This window comes from Elaeis guineensis, chromosome 5 (assembly GCF_000442705.2).
Source record: "Elaeis guineensis isolate ETL-2024a chromosome 5, EG11, whole genome shotgun sequence".
Classification (NCBI taxonomy): Eukaryota; Viridiplantae; Streptophyta; class Magnoliopsida; order Arecales; family Arecaceae; genus Elaeis; species Elaeis guineensis.
The window spans coordinates 111773652-111781613 of record NC_025997.2 but is presented as its reverse complement, the minus strand read 5'-3'; the positions used below and the strand labels follow the sequence as shown (position 1 = coordinate 111781613).

The following is a 7962-nucleotide window of genomic DNA, read 5'->3' as shown; positions in this document are numbered from 1 at the left end:
AACTGACACTTGCAGCCAAAAATGCTTTCTTTGGTACATTAGTGGTCCTTTTCCTAGTACAAAGATCTTTTAAAAATTTGGTATAAGTTGGAACCTGATGGATTATATCTAAAAGAGGAATATTAACTTGGACTTGTTTAAATACCTCTAAAATTTTGTCTAAATATTCAGATTTATTGATTTCAGTCTGTTTGGAAAAGAAGCTCTAGGACTTTTAAGTACTGGACTAGGTGAATTTTCAGTTTCTGGTGCTTGAGGTTGAAAGGTAGTAGTTTTAGAAGGTGACTCGACAGATGAGTCCTCTATATCATCAAGTGCAACTACCTTATTGTCTATTTGTTTTCCCATCTTAAGGTATGAATGGCATTTACACCATTAACTTGGTTTCCTTGTTGGGGTCGTGGACCATTTTGGTTCCTAGGATTTGGCTCAGGTTGGCTAGGTAACCTACCATGTTCTCGTTCACTAATGGTCGACGCCAGCTGACTTACTTGCATTTCCAGATGGGCTATAGCTTGGGTGTTATTATTTATGAATTGACCCGTGGTTTGCATAAAGCTGGTATGTGTCTTCATCATGACTTCTAGGCTTTTCTCTAAAGAGGTAATTTTCTTGTCATTATCATGGAAGCCTGGCAGGTTGTTCATCACTGGGTTGGACCTTAGATTTTGCTGATTGAAATTTAGATTGCCTACATTAGGATTCTGGGACCATGAGAAATTCGGATGATTCCTCCAACCTGGGTTATATGTGGGTGCATAAGGATTGTTCAATGGTCCTTGATAGGTGGCATTCACCTGTGCACACTCATTCGAGTAGGAACATTCTTCTAAGACATGGTCTGGTGCATTGCACCCTTTACACATGGGTGCAGATATTTGATTTACATTGGCTGGTCTCTGTAATTCTAAGGCTTTCAATCTACGTGTTAAGGTTGCAATCTTGGCCTCTGATGCTAGGGTTGGTTGAATTTGATGCATTCCTCCTCTTGAAGGTGTAGCTTTATCAGGTTCCCTAGTTGTTTCCCACTGTAAATTTTTCTCGGCTAGGTCTTCTAAGAATTGCCAAGCTTCAGTAGTTTCTTTGTCCATAAATTGGCCTTGGCACATGGACTCTAGCATGGTTCTTGAGTTTGAATCTAACCCCTCATAGATGATCTGGCATAGTCTCAAGTTTCTATTCCATGGTGTGGGCATTGGGTCAAAAGATTCTTGAAATGATCAAAGTACTTCCAAAATGATTCACCAGCTAGTTGGTAAAATTGATTTATTTCATTCCTAATCCTAGCTGTTTTATGATGGAGGAAATACTTTTTCAAAAATGTTCTCACAAATCCTCCCAGGTAGTGACAGAATGGTTTGGTAAACTATAAAGCCACTTCTTAGCATTATCCTTAAGGGCAAAGTTGATTAATCTAAGTTTGACCTCATCCTCTGTTAATTGCAGTTTCATGGTTGCACATACCTCCTCAAATTCTCTAATAAATATATAAGCATCCTCTAATCCTGTGAATTTTGAAAGCATATTTATGATTTGAGGTTTAATTTCAAAATTGTTAGCTGTGGGTTGTGGCAACCTATACAAGATGGTTGGATGGAGCCAACTAGATAACACAAATCCTTAAGGGTCATGGGTTGGATTGGTTCAGCCATTGGAACAACAGGAATTGACTCAATTCTAACTAGATGACCCGACACTCTTCTCCACACACGAGGTGTACGGTTCTCGATGTTTATACAATTTTTTTTATAAAAATTTTATGTATAAGAAAAAGAAAGAAAAGAGAAAAAGTTCTAAAGAAAAGATCCTAAGGAGTCCTAAATCTAAAGAAAAGTAACCAAATTAATTTAAATTTTAATAAATTTTTTTTTTATTTTTCAAACAAGTGAAACAATAAATTAAACTCAATCTATCCTAGGATTAACTTAAATCTAGACAGCTCCTAACTGTTCCAAGATGACCCTTCAAGCCTTCCAAGTGGAGATTGATCAACTAGTTAGCCAGGTTAGTATAAGAGGTGGGAGGTTCACTCATCGTTGCCTTTCTAGACACCAAACGAGTTGGCCAGGCCAGCAACTGAACCAATTTAACAAACCACCCTCAGGACTTGCCTAGACACCAACTAATCAAACAACTCAAACTTGTAGAACTCTTAGGGTTCCTTGTCCTATTGAGCTCGAATTCCTTAAGGTTGACGTCTAATTGATTTTAAGATTAAAGGTCTAGGTAATGCAATATGATGGAGATGGTTTTTGGGCTAAGAAAGGGTAATAAAATCCCCACCTTATCTTGTTAATGGGTTTATGCCCTTAGATTAATTATGAAAATGTAAATGCAAATAAACAAGATAACCAAGAATGTAAAAGATTTTAATTTAAAAATTTTTTTTTTAATTTTGATATTTTACTTCACGATTATGAAATATCTTTTGTTTTATTTTATTTATTTTATTTTTATTTTTATTTTTATTTTTTTTTGTGATTAAGTAAATTCAAATGATTAGGTCTAAAAGAAAAAGTAATTAACTAAAAATAATAAAAGAAAAATTAGAAGCGTACCTGAGTTTTCCAGCAATCACCAACTAAATCTAGAAATCTAAAGGAAAAAGAAAGAGAGTTATAAAGCACGAAGAACAAATATTTAAAAATAATTTAAAATGCCAAATCCCCGGCAACGGCGCCAAAAACTTGATGTGCAAATCTTAAAATTTATAAATAAAACCGCAAGCGCACAGTGTGCAGAGTAGCACGACCAGCGAGTACGGGTCGATTCCACAGAGACTTGATTTAAAAATGATTTTCAAATCTATGCTCAAACGAGCTTTAACGAAAATCGAAAATCGAAAGTTGTTTGCTAAAGACAATAAGACTAAGGATCTAGGGTTTTTGAATCCACTAGATCTAGATTAGGGAATTCTACCTAGAATTTTTCTTATTGATCGTAACGACTACTCCTCTTGTCTTTCCCAAGCATAGATTATGAAGGGACTAAGGTCCAACGATAACCCATCAAGATTCTTTACAGGGGAGTAGTAACTAGGATCCCTTAGGGTTTTCTCCTCCTATGCACTGAATCAAGCATGAACTATGAAGGGACTCTGACCCAACTGTAGTTCATCAAAAATTTTTGGCAAAAGAGGAAGAAAAAGAAACCCTAAGAAAAAGAAAGAACCCTATGTAAAACCCCTACTCATGATCTAGCTTCATCGCAAACCCTAGAAGGGATGCTTAGCTAGACATGATCTAAATCTACTTGCAAAATTTAAATGCAGAAAAATAAACTACCCTAATTTCATAAATTAAACTATCCTAATTGCATAAATTTAAACTGCATAATTTAAACTATCCTAATTGCAAGAAAAATAAATTACATAATGTAAAGAGATAAAATTACATAAAAATAAGATTTTATATAAAAAAAAAAATATTACAAAAATTTCAAAGCTCGAGGTTTGAGAAGAAAGCTAAAAACCCCACTATCTAGGGTTACAAGCTTGATCGGAAGGCCCCCCCCAATCCTTAAAACAAGGGCCTTTGGGGGCTTTTTATAGGCATTTGGGGGTTATAAGATTTTCAAAACTTTAGATGTGGGACTAAGAGATTTTAGAAGGCTGTTAGAGGGGTTTAGGGGCTCAAATCTCGCTCAAAAAGCACTTAAATCCATCAAGAAACCCTAGAAATTATTTCAGCCATCCGATCTTCATCTAAAGGACCCAATTCATCTAATAAATCAAGCCGGAAGCGATTCTGGGCCGTCAGATCATGATCTAGGTGAAGCGCTGCCGTTGGATCGTGCTGCAGAGATGGGATCAGGTCGGATGCATCGCGGACCGTCCGATCAAGGCGCTGGAAGATTTCGTCCGTTGGATCGTGCTGCAGAAGGATCCCGTGTTGTCCTAGTGTTTATTGATTCTTGCAATTGCCTTGATTACGGTTGGATCTTGATCGGCTGCGATGGTGGCCGTCCGATGGCGCAAAAATATGGAGCGTTGGATCTTGATCAGAGAAGATCGGACCATCGAGTGATGTGAAGTTACCAGGTTGCCCTTCGGACCTTCTTCTCTCTCCTCATGAGCCCTGGACCGCGCGCGTGGATCGGGCTCGCGATGCGTTGCGGTGAGCTGAGACTCGCTGATTGGCTGGTTTATGGTGCGCCGATGGATTCATGGTCCAGGCGCCTGTTGCTGTGGACCAGGTGGCTAACCAGATCACCAAATCAGTTGATTTTTGGCCAATTTTGACCTGATTTGACTCGGGTTTGACCCAATTGAGTCTTCTTTCTTCATTCTTCAATTCCTGAGTCAATTTAACTCCATTTTGTGTAAAATTTATGCCGTTGGAATCCTCTTTCCTTGTTCTTTCTATTGATGATCTCTTCTTCTGCAAAATATAATAACAAGTATCAATTTTCTAATAAAGTTAGATAATTTAGATATTAATTGATACTTTTTATGTCAATTTGTGACATAAATCAGGTATCTAAAAGGAGGAATCGAACCTTATTGGACATGGTCTGATACATGATAGGCTTTACGAGTCTGTCAATTTTCTTTTAAAGATATGCTTTAGAAACTGCCTGCTATATTCTAAATAAGGTATCGAGCAAGTCTATCGATAAAATTTCATATGAAATATGGACTGGATGTAAGTCAGTACTCTCACACCTTAGGATCTGAGAGTATTCAGCTTATGTCAAGCATTTAAAGATAGATAAACTTGGATCTAAATCTGATAAATGCTTATTCATAGAGTACCCAAAGAAAACTAAAGGGTGCTACTCTACCTTGCTGAAGATCAAAAGGTATTTGTCAGCAACAAGGTAGTTTTTTTTGAAAAAAAAAATCTTAGAGAAGGAACTAATGCCTATAAAATTAAATTTGAGAAAGTTCAAGAGGTGAAAAGACCGACACACACAGAATTGAATTTGATTGGAGAATCAAATCTGGAGCCAGTAGAGGCACCATTAAGGAGATCTGATAGAGTACCGCATCAGCCAGACAGATACTATAATTTTTTAGTCTGAAACGGTGACCCCATCGAACTAGATAAGAACGATGAGGATCTGATTATCTATATGGAAGCCATGTAAAGATTTGACTCCCAGAAATGACTAGAAGCCATGAAGTCTTAGATGGAGTCCATAGAGATCAATGGTGTATGGACACTAGTTGATCCACTTGAAGGGATAAAACCCATCGGATGCAAGTAGATTTTCAAAAGAAAAAGAGGAGTGGATGTGAAGGTAGAGATCTATAAAGTCCGTCTAGTTGCCAAAGATTACCATCAGCATTATGGTATTGACTATGACGAGATGTTCTCTCTTGTGGTAATGCTTAAGTCCATACGGATTATGCTTGCTATAGATGCACACTTAGATTATGAGATCTGAAAAATGGATGTCAAAACTGCTTTCCTTAACGAGGAGCTGAAAGAAGAGGTGTATATGATACAGCCTGAAGAGTTCACATCCACAGATGAGTTTAAGGTGTGAAAGCTAAATAGGTCCATTTATGGACTTAAGCAGGTGTCTAGGAGTTGAAACATGCATTTGATAAGGTGATCAAAATATATGACTTCGTTAGAAATGGAGAAGAGCCTTGCATTTACAAGTGGGCTACCAATTCTGTAATTATCTTTCTTGTATTGTATGTAGATGATATACTGTTAATAGAAAATGACATCCTAATTTTACAGAGTGTGAAGCTGTGGGTATCATCACAGTTCTCCATAAAAAATTTGAGAGAAGCAACCAACATCCTAGAGATGAAGATCTATAGAGATAGATCTAGAAGGTTGCTTGGATTGTCCCAATCACGTTTATTGATATCATGTTAAAACGGTTCAACATGAAGAATTTAAAAAAAAATTATCTTCTGATAGATCATTGAATTACTCTCTCCAAGAAGGATTGTCTGACAATCCCTTGGGAGAGAATGTATGAGTAGAATACCATATGCTTCGACAGTGAGATCTATCATGTACGCCATGATATGTACGAGGTCAGATGTGGTCTATTCACTAGAGGTAGAGAGTAGGTACCAGTCTGATCCGGATGAAAATCATTGGAAGGTTGTGAAGACAACCCTTAAGTATTTAAGAAATACTAAGGACCAATGACTTATCTATGGAGACATTGATCTGAAACTTGTGGGATATACTGATTCTAGTTTTCAGTCAGATAGTGATGATAGTAGAAACGTGTCGGACTACATATGTATCTTGAATGGAGGAGCTGTTTGCTGGAAGAGTTTCAAGCAATATACTGTGGCTGATTCTGTATGTGAAGTGAAATACATTACCGCATCTGATGCTGCAAAAGAGGCGGTATGGTTAAAAAAATTTATCACAGAGCTAGGGTTACACCTTCTATTGATGACTCCATCCTGCTGTATTATGACAGTACCAGAACCATAGCTCAGGCGAAAGAACCAAAGTCACACCAGCGCACCAAGCATATTTTGCACCGCTACCACCTGGTAGGAGAGATCATGAACTGAGGTGACGTCGAGATTTAGAAGATCGACGAAAAGAAAAACCTAGCCGACCCCTTCACTAAAGCTCTCGGGATCAAAGAGTTCGATGATTTCAAATGAAAGTTGGGTATAAGATACTATCCCGATTGGCTTTAGTCCAAGTGGGAGTTATTGAAAAATATGTCCTAAAATCAATCATATAACGATTGAGTTTCTTTTGTATACGAATTATTCATTGATAAATAAAAATTATTTTAACATTATTCATCATAAAGTTGCATCTTTCTTGTAGAACTCTTATATTGTGATGAAGTCATTAGAACTATGTTAGTAATCGATAAAGAAGAATTTATCATATAGTTCTTAAACATGTTCGCGACTAAATGATACATTTTTACATAACGATAACGTTTATCGAGTAGAGTTCATTGTGTGCTATATGGATTGGTTATCCTCTTAACCAAGGAGTGTGGTGACACTGATATGGCATACAGATAAGATGTAGGAGTACATAGTCACTGAACAAGTGACTTACCTGTTGAGCATTCTGCTGTCAAGAGTTGCTCACGAAGCGTGTGGACATAAGTGTCCCTCAGATCTGAGATCACTATAGTGACTTGCAAGCAACTCAGTATGCTTTGATATCGAACTATCTGAATTTTTAATGCAGGGATAGAAGGCTACTGAGTACAATCAAGTACTTACGAAGTCTGTGTGTGGATCAAGATGGGATTGACCCTTCTGGATTATAGGAGCTGATGTATCACTATATTTTAATTTAGTAAAATTTTGACTAGGATAATTCATATGATGGATTTGAAAGGTTAAACTATAATGTGGATGAAACACTTAGGGTTGATAGTGTTAGAAAATTGCAACGATTTCGTACGTGAAGTTTAAAAATTTTCTAAGCATCTAAGCAGCGAAAGTAAATCAATTAAAATACTTTAATTAAATCACATACCAGATCTAATCTAAAAATCATAGTTAGAATCTTGATACGAACATGCAACCATGATCTAAAATCTAAAAAAAAATAATTGTTGGTGAAAATAAACAGAGATCAGATCTCCATACTTTTGAATCTACGGATGTCCCGAGTTCTGATCGTAGCTATGCAAGCATCTAGTTTCTACTGGTATCCACATAGAGATGCCTGATCAAAGCATCGAGATCATCAGTGTGCAAGCATCTTGCAGATCTCGCTTCTTATCCTTGGATCTAGATCTCTTCTTGTAGATCTTGAAGAAGGAAATCGCTGTGCGAACTCTTTCGTGCAGCTCCGATGGGATCTAAATTAGATCACCATGAAGAGAAGAAGAACCCTTCTTCTTCTCTTCTTCTCTCTCTTTTCTCTTCTTGGATCTGATCTCTTATCAGATCTTGGCATTGGATGAAGGGGAGAAGGGAGGAGGAGGTGTAGGAAAGGAGATGATGTAAGAAAGAAGACCCCTTTGCATTGTCATGCATGCCTCCTCTCCCCTTGTTTT

The 7962-nt window shown here is 37.2% G+C and overlaps 1 non-coding gene across 1 annotated transcript; it reads left to right on the top strand.

The window, feature by feature from the left end:
• Window positions 1–1178: 1178 nt before the first annotated feature.
• LOC140858307 (small nucleolar RNA R71) lies at window positions 1179–1285 on the top strand. The gene has a single exon (XR_012141873.1). It is a non-coding gene; the product is annotated as a small nucleolar RNA R71 (small nucleolar RNA).
• The last annotated feature ends 6677 nt before the right edge of the window (window positions 1286–7962 follow it).